At 47.4% G+C, this 21,545-nt stretch overlaps 1 protein-coding gene and 1 pseudogene across 2 annotated transcripts in view; one reads left to right on the forward strand and one right to left on the reverse strand.

The window, feature by feature from the left end:
* LOC100342535 (solute carrier family 23 member 1) overlaps window positions 1–21,545 on the reverse strand; it is a 70,373-nt gene that overhangs the window by 32,225 nt on the left and 16,603 nt on the right. The gene's annotated exons all lie outside the window — the stretch shown is intronic.
* LOC138849137 (dnaJ homolog subfamily C member 21-like) lies at window positions 1,947–16,413 on the forward strand (annotated as a pseudogene).

Genomic DNA, 21,545 nt, shown 5'->3' on the forward strand with positions numbered 1-21,545 from the left:
TCTGCAGTGCCGGCATCCCATATGGGTGCTGTTCGTGTCCCAGCTGCTCCATTTCCAATCTAGACCCCTGCTAATCTGACTGGAAAAGCAGCGGAAGATGGCCTAAGTGTGTCGGCACCTGTGCTCATGTGGGAAACCCGGATGAAGTTCCTGGCTCCTGGCTTCAGCCTGGCCGAGCCCCAGCTGTTGCAGCCATTTGGGGAGAGAACCAGTGGATGGAAGATCTCTGTCTCCAACTCTGTTTTTCAAATAAATACAATCTCTCTCACTCTCTCCCTCCCTCTCTGTGTGTGTGTGTGTAAATAATATATGTATATTTCTAGCAATCCTTCACCTAGGATGGTAAGATTTATTTTCATTTAAAAAGCTTTTTCATTGTATGCAGCAGCCCAGAAATGACTTAAAGGAATATTTCAAAACTTTGAAGTAGCTGACCCCTCTCTAACTCTGCTCATATTATTTTCTTTTATGATTATTTCATGGAGGGGCGCTGTGGCGTAGCGGGTAAAGCCGCCGTCTGCAGTGCCGGCATCCCACACGGGTGCTGGTTCTAGTCCCAGCTGCTCCACTTCCGATCCAGCTCTCTGCTTTGGCCTGAGAAAGCAGTGGAAGATGCCTAAGTCCTTGGGCCCCTGCACCTGCGTGGGAGACCTGGAGGAGGTTCCTGGCTTCATATTGGTGCAGCTCCAGCCACTGCAGCCAACTGGGGGTGGACCAGCGGATGGAAGACCTCTCTGCCTCTGCCTAACTCTGTCTTTCAAATAAATAAATAAATCTTTAAAAAAAAAAAAAAAAAACAAGATTATTTCATGGCGTTGGGATGATGTGATGTATGGGCTTTCTGCCTTTATGTAATGGCTAAATGCCTTCTATGTTCAAGAGCAAGACAGATCTTGTTCCATTTATTTGCTTCAATGCATTATCATGCCGTATCTTCATGTTCACATGCTATATCAATAAATTCTTCCTTTATTATTCTATACTCTGACCTTCCTATTTCATTTTCATTCTTTCTACCCCTTCCCCCATCCCATTTTGTTAGACATCCCCATAACTTTGTATTAGTACCTTTTTGTTTCTTGACTAGTTGTGTTTTCTAAGTCTTGGCACAGCTTTAACCACAGTCTCTCTACAGACAGATAGATCTAAATTTTCTGCATGTAGGCTGGTTCTCGTGTGCACTCCATTTTGTTCCTAGGTCTACGGACCACTTACCTTCTAGGGTGACTCTGATTATAGTTGAGTGTTTTTTTAATTGCTCAATTAATTTAATCTGCACCATGATGGCACACACACACACACCCCCCCGCATTTGACTATGATTCACACTTGTTCTCTGTGATCCTTCTGACTTCAATGTTTCTTGGAAACCAAGATTGTTGAGTAGAAAGACCCATGGACATCCAAGACAGCTGGATAGGAAAAAGATGAGCTGATTCTGACAACACAGAAATAACAGAAGGAAAGGGAGTGGCCTGCAGGCCCAGGGGGCAGCTGGAGAGACGTTTGCAGTGGGGGTGCTGAAGGGGAGACGCGGTGGAGCAGCAGGGACGGTCCAGTCACGCAGCCAGTGGCAGGAGGTGGTGCCGTCCTCTCGGAGCAAGGAGAGCGGAACCTGTGCCAGCCCGTGTCACTGGTGGGTGTGGCCTGAGGGAGAACCTCTCGGCTCCCACGGAGACTTTGCGTCCAGCCTGGAGTGCCACTGGGGGACAGGCTGCCAGCAAACTCTGCGAAGGGAAAGCACACGCTTTCCTCCCTCCTGACAAGGGCACCTGGCAACCAGCAGGGAGAAAGCACCATCGTAATGAGATGAGTGGAGCCTGGTGTGGCCTGCCCAAGGCTGGGGGTTCTTCTTGGAGGATAAATTCATGATCCCACTGACTTAGAGTCTGGCCTGGAGGTTTGGTAGGGGGTGGGATGCTCACTAAAGGCTGTGAAGTGAGGGCATGATACTACCCTCCCTCATGCTGTCCAAGCCCCTGGACTTGACTTGCCAAGGTGGAGCACCGACCAACTTCTATCAGGTGTGCAGTTGGCCATGGTAGTGCCGTGGCTCTCTCTGTGGATGGGGGAGGCTCATGGGGCTCAGAGTGGAGCCCCTGCTCCCTGTGACTGCATGATAGGGCGTGGGGTGTGGCTGCACCCACATGGGAGACCAGGAGGAGGCTCCTGGCTCCTGGGTTCGGATTGGTGCAGCTCCAGCCGTTGCGGCCATCTGGGGAGTGAACCAACAGAAGGAAGACCTTTATTTCTCTCTGTCTCTCCCTCTCACTGTCTGTAACTCTACCTCTCAAATAAATAAATAAAATCTTTAAAAAAAAAACTTATAGAAAACAGTAAAACCAGTTTTAAGCAGAAAGTTTATAGCAATTGGTGCCTACATCAGGAAATTGGAAATGCATCAAACCATTGATCTAAAAATGCATCTCAAGGACCTAGAAAATCAAGAACAAACCAAATTCAAAATTAGTAGGAGGGAAAAATTTTTTAAAAATTAAAGAAGAAATAAAACTGAAACAAAAATATACAAAAGGTCAGTGAAATCAAGAGTTTGTTTTCTGAAAAAAAATAAATAAACAAAATTGATATACCACTGGCCCAGCTATCCAAAAAGTGGGGGGGGGGGGTGAAGACCCAAATAAATAAAATGAGATGAAAAAAGAAATGCTACAACAGATACCACAGAAATTAAAAAAAGAATCACCAGGAATTACTACAAGCAGCTATATTCCAGCACATTGGAAAGTCTAGAAGAAACAGATAGATTTCTCAATACAATCTGCCAAAGTTGAGTCATGAATACATAGAACACCTAAATAGACCAATAACCAGGAGGTATCAAAGACCCTCCCAACAAGAAAATCCCATGATAAGGTAGTTTCACTACTGAATTTTTTAAAAAGATTTTTATTTATTTATTTGACAGGTAGAGTTACAGACAGTGAGAGAGACAGACAGAAAGAAAGGTCTTCCTTCTGTTTGTTCACTCCCCCAATGGCAGTATTGGCCAGAGCTACACCGATCCGAAGCCAGGAGCTTCCTCCTGGTCTCCCATGTGGGTTCAGGGGTCCAAGCACTTGGGGCATCCTCCACTGCCCTCCTGGGCCACAGCAGAGAGCTGGACTGGAAGAGGAGCAACTGGGACTAGAACCAGAACCCATATGGGATGCCAGCATCGCAGGTGGAGGATTAACCTAGTGTGCCACAGCACCAGCCCCTACTACTGAATTCTATCAAACTTCCTCAGAAACAATTCCAATTCTTCTCAAACTATTCACAACAAGTGAAAGGGAGGCAATCCTCCTAGGAGGCCAGCATCACCTTAATTCCAAAACCAGAAAAAGAACAACAAAGAAAAAGAACTATAAGCCGGCGCCGTGGCTCAATAGGCTAATTCTCCACCTTGCAGCGCCGGCACACCGGGTTCTAGTCCCGGTTGGGGCGCCGGATTCTGTCCCGGTTGCCCCTCTTCCAGGCCAGCTCTCTGCTATGGCCAGGGAGTGCAGTGGAGGATGGCCCAGGTGCTTGGGCCCTGCACCCCATGGGAGACCAGGAAAAGCACCTGGATCCTGGCTCCTGCCATCGGATCAGCGCAGTGCGCCGGCTGCAGCGGCGGCCATTGGAAGGTGAACCAACGGCAAAGGAAGACCTTTCTCTCTGTCTCTCTCTCTCACTGTCCACTCTGCCTGTCAAAAAAAATTAAAAAAAAAAAGAACTATAGACCAATATCCCTGATAAACATAGATGAAAAATCCTCAACCAAATGCTAGCTCATTAAATCCAATAATGCATTGGAAAGATCATTCACCCAGACCAAGAGACTTTATCCCTGATATGCAGGGATATTCAAGATATGGAAATCAATAAATGTGATACATCACTTTAATAAACTGAAGACTAAAAACTATATGATTATCTCAGTAGATGCAGAGAAAACATTTGATAAAATATATCCTTTCATGATAAAAACCATAAGCAAATTGGCTATAGAAGGGACTTACCTCAATACAATCAAGGCAGTATATGGCAAACTGGCAGTCAGTATCATATTGAATGAGGAAAACCTGGAAGAATTTCCTCTAAGATCTGGAACCAGACTAGGATGACCACTCTCACCATTACTATTCAACATAGTTCTGGAAGTTTTAGCTAGAGCTATTAGACAAGACAAAAAAATCAAAGGGATACAAATGGGGAAAAAGGAAGTCAAATGATCCTTGTTCACAGATGATGTGATCTTACACATGGGGGAACCCAAAGACTCCACTAAGAGGTTGTTGGAACTCAAGAGAGTTTGGCAAAGTTGCAGGATATAGAATCAGCACATAAAAATCAATAGCCTTTGTATATACAGACAATGCCATGGCTGAGAAAGAACTTGTCAGATAAGTCTAATTCACAATAGCTACAAAAATTTAAATATCTTGGAATAAATGTAACCAAGGGTATGAAAGATCCTGCCAATGAAAATTACAAATCATGATGGAAGGAAAAAGAAGAAGACACACAAAAAATGGAAAAATTTTCCATTTTCATGGATTGGAAGAATTAATATCATCAAAATGTCCATACTACTCAAAGCAATTTACAGATTCAATGCAATCCAAATCAGAATACTATAGATGTTCTTCTTAGATCTGGAAAAAAATGACCCCAAAATTCACACGAAATCACAAGAGACCCCTAAATCCTAAGCAATCCTAAAAAATGAAAAACTGGAAGCACCACAACACAAGATTTTAAGACATATTACAGGGCAGTAATAGTAAAAACAGTTTGGTACTGCCACAAGAATAGACATGTTGACGAATGGAAGAGACTAGAGACTTTATAAAATAATCCACACATCTACAACCAACTAATCTTTCACAAATAAGCTAAAATCACTCCTTGGAGAAAGGACAGTGTCTTCAACAAATTATGTTATGAACACTGAATCTCTGAATGCAGACGTATGAAACAGACCCCTATCTCATACACTATATGAAAATCAACTCACTGTGGACCAGGAGTCTAAATCTAAGACCAAAAACCGCCAGTTTACTAGGGGGAAACACTGCATGGGCAGAGGCAAAGACTTCTTGGCTAAGACCACAGAGGCACAGACAACAAAGGCAAAAATATACAAATGGGTTTAAATCAAGCTAAGAAGCTTCAACACAGCAAAGCAAACACTCAACAAAGTACATAAGTAACTGACAGAACGGGAGAAAATATTTGCAAATTATACTTCTGATAAAGAATGAATATCCAGGATACATAAGAAGCTCAACAAACTCAACAACAGCAAAACAAGCATTCCAGTTAAGAAATAGGTGGAGGATATGAAGAGACATTTCAAAGGATGAGATACAAATGGCTAACAAACACATGAAAAGGTGCTCAGGATCACCAGCCATCAGGGAAATGCAAATAAAACCACAAGGAAGTTTCATGTCACCCCATCAGGATGGCTATCATCCAAAAATCAAATAACGACAAATGTTGGCAAGGAAGTGGGGTAAAATGTTCCTTAATACACTGCTGGTAGGAATGTAAAAAGACACAGCCCTTATGGAAGACAGTATAGAGATTCCTCAGGAATCTGAAAACAGATCTACCACATGCAATTCCACTCCTGGGGATTTGCCCACAGAGAATGAAACCAGCACCTGAAAGAGTTCTCTCTACCTCCATGCTTAAGACAGCTCACATCGCAACAGCTAAGAAATGGCATCAACTCAGATGTCCATCAACTGACGACTGGATAAAGAAATCATGGAATACACTCACAGTGAAATACTACTAAGCAGTAAGAAAAGATTGAAATCATGTCTTTTTTTTTTTTTTTTGACAGGCAGAGTGGACAGTGAGAGAGAGAGAGACAGAGAGAAAGGTCTTCCTTTGCCATTGGTTCACCCTCCAATGGCCACCGCGGCCGGCACGCTGCAGCTGGCGCTCTGCACTGATCCAATGGCAGGAGCCAGGTACTTATCCTGGTCTCCCATGGGGTGCAGGGCTCAAGTACTTGGGCCATCCTCCAATGCACTCCTGGGCCACAGCAGAGAGCTGGCCTGGAAGAGGGGCAACCAGGACAGAATCCAGCGCCCTGACCAGGGCTAGAACCTGGTGTGCCGGCGCCGCAAGGGAAATCATGTCTTTCACAACAACATGGGTGCAATTGGAGACTATTATGCTAGTGAAATAAGCCAGTCTCATAACGGCAAATATAATGTTTTCCCTGATTTGTGGTAATATATACAGAGTACCAAAAAAGTAATGTGTATGAGCAAAACTGACATTTTGAGATTTGAATATTACTTATAGCCCTTGTCTATACTCTTGAGGACCAGTAGTTTTTCTGCTTACTACCTATTGAATTCTGTAGTTAGCAGAGAGTTAAGCTTGTGATTATAAAAAAAATGAAGATATGTTATTGTAAAAAACTAAAGAAAAATAAGAGGGTGGGGGAGAGGGTGGAACGATCATTATGCTCTTAAAACTGTATAAATACAGCACCAGTTCAAATCCCAGCTGCTCCTCTTCCCATCCAGCTCCCTGCAAATGCACCTGGGAAAGCAGTGAAAGACAGACCACTACTTTGGTCCTTGTACCCACTTGGGAGACTGGAAGAAGCTCCTGGCTCCATATCTGCCCAACCATTGTAGCCATCTGGAGGAGTGAACCCACAGATGGAATACCTCACTCACTCTATCCTTCTCTTTCTCTATCTCCATAACTGCCTTATAAAAAAGAAAAAAACCTGTATATATGAAATACATGAAATCTTTTCCCTGTATATAAAATTTTTAAACACACACACACACACAAAAAAACCCTAGACCCATAGCACTTTAGGCCTAGAAGAACCCTATGTGGCTTGGCTTTATCATTGTACAGACAAGGGAGGTCAGGACCCCGGTCCTGGAGTTAGCTAGTGACAAAATCATGACCTGCACCCTGGCCTCTTCACTCACTGTCCGGGTTCCTCACTCTCCCAGGACAAGGTGAAGAGCACAGTATAGACCAAAGGTGTGTTCTAACCTGGCCCCACCTCTTATGTATGTGACCTTGATACATTGCCCCACCTCTGCAGGCCTCAATGTTCTCTTTGATAAAGAGAATAAGGTACTCTCCCCAAGACTAGCTGTGAGGTTCCAGTAGCTCTAAGTCCTTAGCCTGACGCCAGGGGCTAGCCGGAGTTCCTACTGCTGAGTTTCCCTGCAATGGGTGAGTCCTTCCAAAGAAATGGGTTCATATCAACACTTTCTGTAACTGTCTCTCCAATTACAGCTGCTGCACTGTGGGCCAGTTCTCCCTGCTGTATGGCATTCCCATCTCTTGTGGTTGGGTTCTCCAAGGATCGCCTTCCACGTTCCTCCTGTGGCTCTTGCTGCTGGAGTCCTCACGCCAGGGCTGTTCCGAGGCCCCCGTTTGGTGTCTCGAGATGCCACAGCCCTGGCTCAGCTGCTCTGCAGTCATTGGCATTTCTCCCTTTAATCCATAAAGACTAACAGTAACATTCCAGGGCTCCTGTGCAAAGCCTGGCTCTCTTCACGCGGTGTCACACGTGTGTTCACCGGATGGAGCTGCTTGACTGGATCTAGTAATCACTTTTTTTTTTTTTGACAAGCAGAGTTAGACAGTGAGAGAGAGAGACAGACAGAGAGAGAGAGACAGAGAAAGGTCTTCCTTCAGTTGGTTCACCCCCCAAATGGCCGCCACGGCTGGCACGCTGTGCCAATCCGAAGCCAGGAGCCAGGTGCTTCTCCTGGTCTCCCATGGGGTGCAGGGCCCAAGTACTTGGGCCATCCTCCACTGCACTCCCTGGCCACAGCAGAGAGCTGGACTGGAAGAGGGGCAACCGGGACAGAATCCGCTGTCCCAACCGGGACTAGAACCTAGGGTGCCGGCGCTGCAGGCAGAGGGTTAGCCTAGTGAGCCGCGGCGCCGGCCACTAGTAATCACTTCTGAAGTTTCTCTTTCAGTATTATCGGTTCATTTCTCTCTCTCCCCCTCCTCATTTTGTTTTGTTGTGTTAGAGCCGGAACAAGTGCTCTGATGATGTCTCATAGCCCCTGATGTGCTCTGTATTAACTTCAACTATTTATTTATATCTCATGTTGTTCCCAATAGGCATTACGGGAGCTTACAGATGTGTTATGATACAGCAAGGACATGGCACTCCATGCTCATCCTCTCCAATTTCATTTTCTACCTGTTCCTTCTCTTCCCCACTCACTTTCATCTAAACCCAATCTCATGCAACCATTACAGACAGAGCCAGGCTGGGCTCCGATGGCCTGGGATCTGGGTGCAAGTCTGCACTGTTATTCTCACAACATCCTGTAGGAAACATGGGGGATACTCCTCATCTATCCTGCTCCTCCCTCCACCCTTCAACATCCCATCATTATGCTGCTCAAGTGCGAAAAAGAAAGCCCCCCACATTTTGCTTTACAACAACGCTTTGCTTGTTGTAAGAGGTAAAAATGCCCAAACCCACAGTCTCAGGGATATGTCTTCCAAGTTGGAGAGGACTAGTTGTAGGGGCTGGAAAAGTCACAGAAACGTGCCCCTGAGGATAACAGCAACATTTGAGTCTGCGTAGTATTTGAAAGCTGCACCGAGTTTTGGTGTCATACCCTCCAGTACCCTTTGGTGTGGTTCAGGCACTGCCAAGGTTCTCTGAATCAGGAAACCGATGCTGGCGGCGGCACCAGGGCCGAGGGTCAGCTGGAAAGTGGCAGAGCGCTGATCAGAAAGTCGGAGTCACGGGGCCACATCACACCGGTGTGTTTGTCTTAAGAAGTGGTGACCGGGTTTTCACTAAGAACAAATCACCTAAGGAAGTTAGCCTAGGATTAGGAGGGACGGTTCTCTCCTCTCCATGTAGTCCATCTCCCAAATGGGAGTCTGTGGCCTTCTGGAAGCTTGGAGAAGTTAGGCTTCAGCCCTTCTCTGAGCTCTCCTGCATTCCTTTGCAAGAGAAGTAGTGGAAGGGATCGGGTGAGCTGGAAGAAACTGAGCCAGAAGCCCACCCTTCCTGGCAGGAGTGTCAGGTTGCCCTCGGCACCCAGGCTGCACTAACTACCTTTGAGGCAGGATGGATGAGCAAGTCAGAGCCTGCTCCTTGTGGGGAGGGGTGAGCGTATCATTGCAAACTATGATTAAGTGCAGCAAACAAAGTGACATGGTGCTTTCCAAGCGTGTGACAGGCAGGACTGCCCCACACTAGGACCACGACAACAAAGAAGGGGTGTTGAACCTGAGATGACGGAGCGCCCTTGCTCGCCGTGGTACCCATCTTGCAAGAGACATGTTAGATGTTCAGTAACTATAGCACTATCTCAGTCCATTTTTGTATTGCTGCAACAAAATACCTGTGGCTGGGTCATGTTTAAGGAAAAGAGGTTCATCTGGCTCACCAGTCTGGTGGCTATGCAATAGCCTCCCTGCTGGGAGAGGCAGGAATTTGCCTTGGCACCTGGTCCTTTTCCGGCTGGCATCTGTAACAGCTCCGTCTCCCTCAGTCTCAAGAGTCTTGACCTTATGTCCACTCTCTCAGGAATTAATCCAGTCCAGAGACCCTGGTGGCTCTCCATGACCAGCACTGACCCTTTCCCGCGAGCCGATCACCCCCACTAGTCCCATCTCTTGAAGACCCTACCACCTTTCAAGGCCGTCACACTGGGGTGGTGCCTGATGCTAGGGACCCAGCTGCCGGGACAGAGTGGGGGAAAAACCATATGCAAGCCACCGCACCTGCTTCTCCCATCAGGGCCTCGCCCAGCCCTCACCTCTGCCACTTCTCCAGGGTCGTGCCCTCTCCACTTCCGAAGCAAACTATCCCCTCCTCTTGCTACCACACAGCTTAGAATGTCAACGACATTATTGCACTTGTGCCAGGGTTCTGTGATTACGCCTTCAAACACCCCATTCTCCTGTGGAGACACTGACCTCTTCAAGGTATGGCCTTTTTTTTTTTTTTTGGACAGGCAGTGTCGCTCCCCCTCTTCGTGGAGGAACGACACCAAACCCTGCCTAGGCTTCATATCCGAGTCACGGCACCATTATGTCGCTCCGCCTCTTCATGGAGGAACGACACAGGACCCTGCGCTGTTCTTTTGTCTGCTCGGCCCTCCCCGGGTTTGCTGCTGGTTCTTCCCGGGTTGGCTACCGTCCCTTCCACCTCCGTGGAAGGGCGGTTCCCCCTGCCACTTTCCCCACTTCCGCGGGGGAGCGGCTCACCGCCGGCTGGCTCTCTCGAGGGCTGCACAGGTGTTCCTTCAGATAGATGTTCCTGGTGCAGGTTGTCTCTCTCCTCCTTTATAGTCCTCTTCCACCAATCCCAACTCTGCTACCCACACACTGAGTACGCTGCTCTCCTCCAATGAGGAGCAGGTCCTACAGTTTATTGGTTGAACTGGAGGCAGCTGTGTAGAAGCTGTTTCCTCCTCTCCCAGCGCCATATTGTGGGAGAGCAGATGCATAGAATAGGTCTTAATTCCAGTAACTTAGTCTAGTCCGAGTTGCTCCCAGTTGCTCCCCACAGGCAGAGTGGACAGTGAGAGAGAGAGACAGAGAGAAAGGTCTTCCTTTTTCTGTTGGTTCACCCCCTAATAGCTGCTGCAGCTGGCGTACCACTCTGATCTGAAGCCAGGAGCCAGGTGCTTTTCCTGGTCTCCCATACAGTGCAGGGCCCAAGCACTTGGGCCATCCTCCACTGCACTCCCTGGCCACAGCAGAGAGCTGGACAGGAAGAGGGACAACCGGGACAGAATCCTGTGCCCTGACCAGGACTAGAACCCGGGGTGCCGGCACCACAAGGCGGAGGATTAGCCTAGTGAGCCGCGGCGCCAGCCCAAGGTGTGGCCTTGAATGATAACTGTAGGGATGCAAGTCAGCCGTTCTGATCTGTACTGTGAGGATACCCGCAGCTGATCCCAGGTGAACCTCAGCCATAAACGTGGAAACGCCTACTTGGACCTTAAGAAGGAGTGAGCTTTGTGTCTTAAGGCCTTTGCAGGAAGAATGATTAACTACCCCTCGTCTGTCTCTTCAGAGATAACCTCCAGTGTGGGAATGAGAGTGGGAATGTAACATATCTCCTTAATCAATAATCAAGTCTGCTAGCTACTACCAAGTGTTCAAATTTCAGTGAGGAGTTCTGTGATTTCCAATGTGCTTGATAACCACACAGAAATCTGTATTGTTTAAAGCTCAGCTGGGGCCGGTGCCACGGCTTAATAGGCTAATCCTCCACCTGCGGCACTGGCACACCGGGTTCCAGTCCCAGTCGGGGCACCGGATTCTGTCCCGGTTGCTCCTCTTCCTGTCCAGCTCTCTGCTGTGGCCCGGGAGTGCAGTGGAGGATGGCCCAAGTGCTTGGGCCCTGCACCCCATGGGAGACCAGGAGAAGCACCTGGCTCCTGGCTTCAGATTGGCGCGGTGCACCGGTCGCAGCGCACCAGCCACAGCGGCCATTGTGGGGTGAACCAACGGAAAAAGGAAGACCTTTCTCTCTGTCTCTCTCTCTCTCACTGTCCACTCTGCCTGTCAAAAAAATTTAAAAATAAATAAAAATAAAGCTCACTTGGGGCCAGCATTGTGGTATAGTGGGTAAAGCCGCTGCTTGATGCCAGCATTCCATATGGGTGCCGGTTCAAGCCCCGGCTGCTCCACTTCTTTTTTTTTTTTTTTTTTTTTTTTTTTGACAGGCAGAGTGGACAGTGAGTGAGAGAGAGAGACAGAGAGAAAGATCTTCCTTCCGTTGGTTCACCCCACAATGGCCGCTGTGGCCAGTGCACTGTGCTGATCCAAAGCCAGGAGCCAGGTGCTTCTCCTGGTCTCCCATGGGGTGCAGGGCCCAAGCACTTGGGCCATCCTCCACTGCACTCCCGGGCCACAGCAGAGAGCTGGACTGGAAGAGGAGCAACCGGGACAGGATCCGGCGCCCCGACCGGGACTAGAACCCGGTGTGCTGGCGCCGCAGTAGTGAGCCGTGGCAACGGCCTGCTCCACCTCCAATCCAGGTACCTGCTAATGCACATGAGAAAGCAGTGGAAGATGGCCCAAATCCTTGGGCTCCTCATCCATGTGGGAGACCCAGATGGAGCTTCTGGCTCCTGGGTTCAGTCTGGCCCAGCCCTTGCCATTGTCACCAATTGGGGAGTGAACACATGGATGGAAAATCTCTCCCCCTACCACCCTCTCTCTCTCTCTCATTATGCCTTTAAAACAAATCTGTCAGGCTGTCTGTCTATCTATCTATATTTAAAGACCCTGATTCAATGCATGTACCCACCCTGTAAGGAAAGTATAAAACCTGTATCCAAACTCGGGTTTGTGAAACAGCCAGCCCAGGGAACTGTCTGGTTGTTTCCAGCTTTAAAACCTATGCTTGACTTGTTGAATAAACTTCAGCTTGATTTTCCAAGCACTCAACAGCAGTCAAGAAACACGAAGGAATCCCAGTGCCTACTCATGGCAGGCAAACGTGACGTGCGAAGGCAACTGGCACCATCGGATTCAGGAGGCAACACAGGGTGCTACAGCATCAAGGCTGGAAGCTGTGCCTATGGGAGAGGGTGGACGGCACCCAGAGCTTCCCGTTACTGAAGACACAGGAACTTCTCACCTGCATGGAGTCTTCCTCTTGGGAGATGGGTGCCCTGGGTTGCTCCCAGAATGGAGAATCTGCCAACTTTGTCTTTCTTCTCCAAGACACTAAACTCACCTAACTCTGTAGGACGTATGGCTGATTCTGTGCTATGGACCAAAGGATTGGGTCCCCCAGAATGCATAGGTTGAAGTCCCAGCTCCCAGTGTGATAGTATTTGGAGATGGGAGATGATTAGAGGAAGTCATGGGAGCAGAGCCCCATCAGGAGATTAGCGTCGATAGAAGGAGAGAAGTGAGAGCTCTCTCTCCTTGCACGGGAAGACACGGCCAGAAGGCAGCCATCTACAAGCCAGAAGGCAGCACTGACCAGAATCACACCATGCTAGCACCAAAAGCCTCAACCTCCTGCCTCTAGGACTGCCCAGTTATAAAAGTCTGCTGTTGAAGCCGTCATATCCTGTTCTGGCAGCCCAAGCAGACTAAGACTTGGCAAACAAGGCTTAATGGGAAAGAACTGAGTCGCTTAGTCTGCCTGTGTCAGAGTTTTCTCCTCTGTGAAGTGAGGCTAATGATCCTACCCGCCTCCCACAGGGTCATGAGAATGATGCTTGCAAGCTACACAGGGCTCACCCAAGCACCACCCTCACTGTTATGACCACATGGGAAGGAAGAACAGACGAAGTCGGACTGGGCACAGGAAGCGTAGAGGGTGGGGCCCCAGAATTCAGGCTGCAGCCCCACCTCACTCCAGGGGGGTCACAAAGCCCACCCAGGACTCCTCTTATCCCTTTGTCACCAACAGTTTCCCCTGTTTTTCTGTGGAGAAACACACAAGCCCCCGTGGATCTGCTGGGCCTTTTACAGGCCACAAGGGAAAGGCTTTGGAGCTGCCCCAGATGCATCTGCACACCTTAAAGAGGTTGGCAAGGCCTAATAAACATCAGGGAGAGGGGCTGGCATTGTGGTGAAGCAGGTTAAACCTCGGCTTGTAGAGCTGGCATTCCATATGGGAGCTGGTTCGAGTCCCGCTGCTCCACTTCTGGTCCAACTCCCTGCTAACATGCATAGGAAAGCAGCAGAAGATGTCCCAGATCCTTGGGCCCCTGCAACTCACATGGGAGACCCGGATGAAGCTTCTGGCTCCTGGCTTCAGCCTGGCCCAGCCCCCACCACTGCAGCCATTTAGGGAGTGAACCAGCCCATGGAAGATCTCTCTCTCTTTCCCCTGTACCCAACTCTGCCTGTCAAATAAAGGAAATAAATCTAGAAAATAAAAGGTCAGGGAGAGCTGGGGTGGCTGAGGGAGGTGAGGAGTTGCTCAGCCCACATTTCCAGAGGTGACTCCAGGAGGTAAGGAAAGGGAACCACAGAGGCCCCCAGAAATCTGAACGTCTCAGTCACCTAGCAGGAAGTCTAGACTCTGGGAAGGGCCAGAGTGCTGGGAGCTGTCTCATTGGAGGAAGCGACTGGTCTGCAGAATCAGTATCCAAAGAACTACAAGCTTGATGATGCTAGCGCAGCCCGAGACACGGGCAGCTGGGACAGCAGCTCAGCCGGCCTCAGGCCCAGCAACAGAAAGAATGGACGGCAGGTGTCCTCGGCTGAGCTGGGGCTGTGTCCACAACCTAACCGGCAAGCGTGGATTGGGAAAAAAGTGGCTGTCAGCACCCCAGCGCCCAGGTGGAGAGGGGCTGAAGGACACTCCCCCTGGACACAGGTGAAATAGATCTCTCCAGGTTAAATGAGGAGAAGAGAGGAAACCCAGCAGGACAGGGGCCTGTGCAAAATCCGTCAGTAAAACGAAGTCCTGCTCTGCAGACTTGGAGAAGGAGTTTTCTGTGGGAAGCAAGTGAAAACTGTCAGGTACGCTTGGAACAGAGGGTGTCGCTGCCTTACAGATTAACTGGAAATAATTTTTAAACAGATTTATACAAGACAAAGGATGGTTCGAATAAATGAGTTATATACCACATTCCTTGAAAGAAAAAAATCAATACTGGGGCCGGTGCTGTGGCGTAGCGGGTTAGGCTGCAGCCTGCAGTGCCAGCATCCCATATGGGCACTGGTTCTAGTCTCAGCTGCTCCACTTCTGATCCAGCTCTCTGCTGTGGCCTGGGAAAGCAGTAGAAGATGGCCCAAGTCCTTGGGCCCCTGCACCCACGTGGGAGACCCAGAAGAAGCTCCTGGCTTCGGATCAGCACAGCTCTGGCCATAGCGACCATCTGGGGAGTGAACCAGCAAATGAAAGACCTCTCTCTCTCTCTCTCTCTGCCTCTCTGTGTAATTCTGACTTTCAAATAAATAAATAAATCTTAAAAATTTACTTGGAAGGAGGAATATGATACAGGACAAGTTTCAAACCGCTGGGAAAAACCAGATATGGAAAAAAAAAAAAAAGATTTGGGACAAAGCAAGCAAAGAGAAGAATGAACTTGTCCCTCAGCTGGTAGCTTTCATGTGCAGAAGAGACAAAAGAGTACAGGCAGGTGGAAAACCTGTGGGAGAACAGAACACAGAGAAGCCGAGGAACGTTGAAGAGACGAGGTGGCAACAGGAGCCACGCAGGCGAAGTGGGCAGAGCGGGCGGAGTGCGCCGGCCAGCAGAGCCGGATGGCCACGGCCATGGCCGATTTGTAGGAGGAGCTCCTGGAGACGGAGACGCGGTATGGGGAGTTTGCAGATGGGTCAATGACAATGAAATGGAGGACCCTGAACCAAAAGGCGGGCAGAATGGTGCAGAGCGATGAGGCCAAGGACCTGAGCTTTTGGTGGCCCCTACTGCCCAGCCTGTGATAGTCGTTCAAGACGGGCAAGGCCGGGGAGAATCACGGGAAATCCAAGAAGCACCGAGAGACGGTCGCCTTGGGAAAACAGCAGTTGGAAGAGGACGAAGAGAATTCTTCGGAATGTCAAATGCCTGAAAATCTACTGGATGCCATTTCTGAGGAAGAAATGGAAGCTGCACCAAAAGAAAGTCTTTCTTAAAAATAAAACAACAACAACAAAACCAGCACAGATGTGTCGGGCATTGACTAAAACCTCCATTACAATACGGCACCTGGCGGATGCTCGAGGGGCGTGTCTGCGGCTGCTGCGGTTAGCTATGTAAGATCGGACCACCTGCAGGGATTGGTCTGCTTTAGTTCCAGACTCGTGGACAGTGCGTGATCCCTACACTTTGCTTAAGACGCCCCTGTGCGTGGTCCACCCATGCCTGCGTGACCTTTTCACTGATTGGCTCCCTGTAGTAAGCCTGTACACTTCCTCATTAAAGTAGTTGCTGCTTCGACAGAACTCACAGGTGCCTGCGGTGTTCTTGGCCCGTGGACCTTACCTCTCCCCTTCGCCTTGTCGGGGAGTGCTTGTACTGCCCCCTGCTGGTCGGGGGCCAGCCTCAGGCTTAAGACCCCAACACAGATGGTGACAATTTCCATGAAAATGGAACTGGAGAACCAGTACCAATCGATGCAGAAGATTGCAACTTAAATCAAGACAGGGCCAAAGAACTGGGAGATAGCCCAATGCTGTGGAGACCATCAAACCACGTGATGGTCTAAAAAATGAACCTAAAGACACGAAACTGTCAGAGCACCTGCTGAACCACACACTGTGACCGATGTTCCAGCTGTACAACCCGCCACGGTGAATTCCCATCCCGAAGTACGCTCTGCGCCCCTCAGAAGGCCACCTTCATCTTCATCCTGAAACAGCGTAACAAGCAGAAGCAAGAGGGAAAAACGCAAAAACATACAAAATCTGACAACACCTTTTTTTTTTTTTTTTTTTGCTGTCTCTAGATTTTTGAAATAAAAAACCGAATTGAAATCATCTAAAGAGTTAAAGACTCAGTGATCTGCAATTTATTGCATTGTGGAAGATTACTTTTTATCTTGTAAAAACCATTTTTTGTTTAATATATATTTTGTAAACACATCATTGGTGATTGGGTTATACTTTTGCCATCTGAATTGACTTGAAGTCTCAAGACAGGTAAATATTGTAAAGCCTTTATCAATCTCTGTTGGTTTGTATGAGGAGAATTAAATTATCTTAACACATCCCAAAAATCTAAATAATACAGTACTTACCTATTAGGTAAATAAAAAATTTTAAAGCCTAAAAGTAGATTAAACTTGATAGGGGAATAAGTGATAAATTTTACCATAAAAACATAAAACCTTTCCTACGGCAAAAATATCTTAATCAGAGGCAGGCAGCTCTGACCCAATCTCCTGCTTGTGCAGACTCGGGGAGGCAGCCAGTAACGGCTCCAGTGACTAAGCCCCTGCAACTCACATGGAATACTTGGATGAATTCACTCTTGGCACCAGCCCCAGCTGAGGGCATTGTAGGCATCTGAGAAGTGAACCAGCAGATGGGAGTTCTCTATTTGTCTCTCTGTCTCTATCTTGCCTCTCCAATTAAAAAAAAAAAAAAGCTTAAGTAAAATGAAATACAGATTAAATGTGTTTATTGTAGCTACTGAAGTTTTAATATTCCTAGGGTTGGCACTGTGGCACAGAGGATCAAGCCAGTGTCTGTAGTACTGGCATCCCATATGGGAGCCGGTTCGAGTCCTGGCTGCGCCTCTTCCAATCCAGCCCGTTCCACCCTCTGTGATGGGAGTGACTGCTGCCCAGGCCAGACCCCAGGTGCCTCTGCAGACCTGGCTGTCAACAGGGGTGGGGCCAACGTGGCTGTAAGCCCCTGGTGGCAGGCGTGGCCTTTCTGTAGAACCAAGGACAGGCAGAGAGCTCGGGTGAGGCAGGACCCGCGATGGATCAGAAGGACCAGAGCCACAGTTGACGCAGGCAAAGCTGCAGGCAAGCAATTGTGAGACGTCTGAATCACTCTGTGGCAGGAATATTTGCTCCACGCTTCAGATATTCTCAGGGTAATGAAAAGGAAGACATCAACTCGAACCACTCTAGACCAAGAAGTCATCAAGCAAACACCATGCATAATGCGAGGGTTGGAATTCAAGTCTGGGATGACAGGAGTCAGGGTTTTACTTCCTCTAGGGGTTGCCTTTGAAACCTCATGTCTTCGAGATGAGTGGCAATGCATGCCCTTGCATGAATTTCAAAAGTCAGCACCTAAGTCCTTTAGGGGACACACCCAAGATCCCTAAAGCCAACCAGCGAGGCAGTCGTCCGTGAGACCAAGGATTCCCAGGCAGGCACTTGGTGGCTCTCAGACCGAAAGCAGCAGCAAAGGTTGCCTTTAGATTATTTAAACAGTTTTAATTGCTAATCTGATTGCCACTCCAGCATCTTTGTTTCTAATCTAGAAAAACACATCACTCAGGGGCAACGCTGTGGCCAGGTGAGCTAAGCCTTCACCTGCTGTGCCAGCATCCCATATGGGCACCAGTTCATGTCCCAGCTGCTCCTCTTCCAATCCAGCTCTCTGCTGTGGCCTGGGAAAGCAGTGGAGGATGGCCCCTGCACCCACATGGAAGCAGCTCATGGCTCCTAGAATCCGATCAGCCCAGCTCCAGCCATTGTGGCCATTTGGGGAGTGAACCAGCAGATGGAAGACTTCTCTCTCTCTAACTGCCTCTCAAATAAATATCTTTAAAAGGAGGAAGGAGAAGGAAGGAAGGGAGGGAGGGAGAAAAGGAGGGAGGGAGGGAGGGAGGAAGGAAAGCATATCACGAAATACTTTTAGCTAATAACCAGCAATCAGATTGACTGTGCCTTTTGAATTAAAGCCAGTTAGATTTTACAGCCTGTAATATCCCTGCAGTTACTCATTAAAATTAGAGAGGGAAGTCCATTTCCATGAGTGGAATCAAACTCAAGACCCCATCTTGTTCTATTTGTTTAAAAAAGATGTATTCAATCTTATATAACAAAAACAAAGCCAGAGGCATCACAATACCAGGTTTCAAGACATACTACATGGCTGGCGCCGTGGCTCACTAGGCTTATCTTCCGCCTTGCGGCACCGGCGCACTGGGTTCTGGTCCCAGTGGGGGCTCCGGGTTTTGTCCCGGTTGCCCCTCTTCCAGGCCAGCTCTCTGCTGTGGCCAGGGAGTGCAGTGGAGGATGGCCCAAGTCCTTGGGCCCTGCACCCCATGGGAGACCAGGATAAGTACCTGGTTCCTGCCATCGGATCAGCGTGGTGCGCCGGCCGCAGTGCGCCGGCTGCGGCGGCCATTGGAGGGTGAACCAATGGCAAAATGAAGACCTTCCTCTCTGTCTCTCTCTCTCACTGTCCACTCTGCCTGTCAAAAAAAAAAAAAAAAAAAAAAAGACATACTACAGGGCAGTTATAATCAAAATAGCCTGATACTGGTACAAAAATAGATGGATAGACCAATGGAACAGAATTGAAACACCAGAAATCAATCCAAACATCTACATCCAACTTATATTTGATCAAGGAGCTAAAACCAATCCCTTGAGCAAGGACAGTCTATTCAATAAATGGTGCTGGGAAAACTGGATTTCCACATGCAGAAGCATGAAGCAAGACCCCTACCTTACACCTTACTCAAAAATCTACTCAACATGGATTAAAGACCTAAATCTATGACCCAACACCATCAAATTATTAGAGCACATTGGAGAAACCTTGCAAGATATTGGCACAGGCAAAGACTTCTTGGAAAAGACCTGAGATGCATGGGCAACCAAAGCCAAAATTAACAACTGAGATTACATCAAATTGAGACGTTTACGGCAAAAGAAACAAGAAAGTGAAGAAGCAACTGACAGTATGGGAGAAATTATTTGCAAATTATGCAACTGATAAAAGATTAATAACCAGAATCTACAAAAAGATCAAGAAACTCCACAACAACAAAACAACCCACTTACGAGATGGGGCCAAGGACCTAAATAGACATTTTTCAAAAGAGGAAATCCAAATGGCCAACAGACACGTGAAAAAATGCTCCAAATCACTAGCCAGCAGGGAAATACAAATCAAAACCACAATGAGGTTTCACATACCTTAGAATGGCTCACATACAGAAATCAACTAACAACAGATGCTGGCAAGGATATGGAGAAAAACACACACTAATCCACTGTTGGTGGGAATGCAAACTGGTAATGCCACTATGGAATACAGTTTGGAGATACCTCAGAAATCTGAATATAACCCTACCATACAACCCAGCCATCCCACTCCTCAGAATTTACCCAAGGAAAATTAAATCAGCAAATAAAAGAGTCACCTGCACCTCCATGTTTATTGCAGCTCAATTCACAATAGCTAAGACATGGAATCAGCCTAAATGCCCATCAACGGTAGACTGGATAAAGAAATTATGGAATATGTACTCTATGGAATACTACACAGAGATAAAAAAAAATGAAATCTGGACATTTGCAACAAAATAGAGGAATCTGGAAAACATCATGCTGAGTGAAATAAGCCAGTCCCAAAGGGACAAATATCATATGTTCTCCCTGATCCGTGACAACTAACTGAACACCTTAAAGGAAACCTGTAGAAGTGAAATTGACACTATGAGAAGCAATGAATTGGTCAGCCCTTGTACTAACTGTCAAGGAACAGCTTACTATTCCATTTTGTTTTTTACTTAATACCATTGGTTGAACTCTTTACTTAACACAGAATTATTTTTAGGTGTTTAAATCCAATTGAAAATTGATCCCTGTTAAAAATAAGAGTCGGGAGGCCGGTGCCAAGGTGCAAAAGGCTAATCCTCTGCCTGCGGCGCCAGCATCCCATATGGGCGCTGGTTCTAGTCTCAGCTGCTCCTCTTCCAATCTAACTCTCTGCTGTGGCCTGGGAGAGCAATAGAAGATGACCCAAGTGCTTGGGCCCCTGCACCCACATGGGAAATTGGGAAGAAACACCTGGTTCCTGGCTTTGGATCAGTGCAGCTCCAGTCACTGTGACCATTCGTGGAGTGAACCAACAAAAGGAAGACCTTTCTCTCTGTCTCTCCCTCTCACTGTCTGTAACTCTGTCAAAAAAAAAAAAAAAAAAAAAAAAGTAAATACCAACTTAAAAAAAAAAAAAACAACAGTGGGAATAAGAGAAGGAGGCACAGGTTCCCTAGGACTTACCCCTGAGGGTAAAGTTAAAAACTTGCCATGGGACTCCAAATTCCTTTAAGTTGGCAGGTACCAATGCCACCTTGACTAGTTAAAGGGATCATTTTAAGTGAATAACTGATCATATAGATAGGAATAAGTGTCAAAGGGATCACATAAATAAGACCAAGTGTCTGCTAATAACAACAGATAGAATTAAAAAGGAGAGAATGATCCAACCTGAGTAGCAGGTCACACAGCAGACTCATAGAATGACAAACACCCTAAACAGCACTCTGGCCTCAAAATCAGCCCTAAAGGCATTCAGATCTGGCTAAAAAGCCCATGAGAGTTTCTCAGGCATGGAAAGCCAAGACACTGTGGCAAAAAATAACCTGCATGAAAGATCTCTGTGAGTGAGATCCCAGTGGAAAGAATGGGCCATCAAAGAAGGAGGTACCTTTCTCTGAAGGGAGGAGAGAACTTCCACTTTGATTATGGCCCTGTCTAAATAATGTCGGAGTTTGTGGACTCAAAATGCTTCCATAGCCTTGGCAGCTCATGATAAGAGCCTCGGGTGATCACTGATGTCATAAATGTGGTGATCACTGATGTCTATCCTTAATGTGTTGTACTATGAGAATTAACAATAAAACTAGTCTTCAAACAGTACTTTATACTTTGTGTATTTGTGTGGGTGGAAAATGTTGAAATCTTTACTTAGTATAGAGTTGATCTTCTGTGTATAAAGATAATTAAAAATGAATCTTAATGAAGAATGGGATGGGAGAGGGCATAGGAGTTGGGATGGGAGTTGGGGTGGGAGGGTGGGTACGGGAGAAAGAACTGCTATAATCCAAAATATGTACCTAGAAATTTATATTTATTACATAAAAGCTTTCTAAAAAAAGATTATATATTTGAAAG

The sequence above is a fragment of the Oryctolagus cuniculus genome, chromosome 3 (assembly GCF_964237555.1).
Source record: "Oryctolagus cuniculus chromosome 3, mOryCun1.1, whole genome shotgun sequence".
NCBI lineage: Eukaryota > Metazoa > Chordata > Mammalia > Lagomorpha > Leporidae > Oryctolagus > Oryctolagus cuniculus.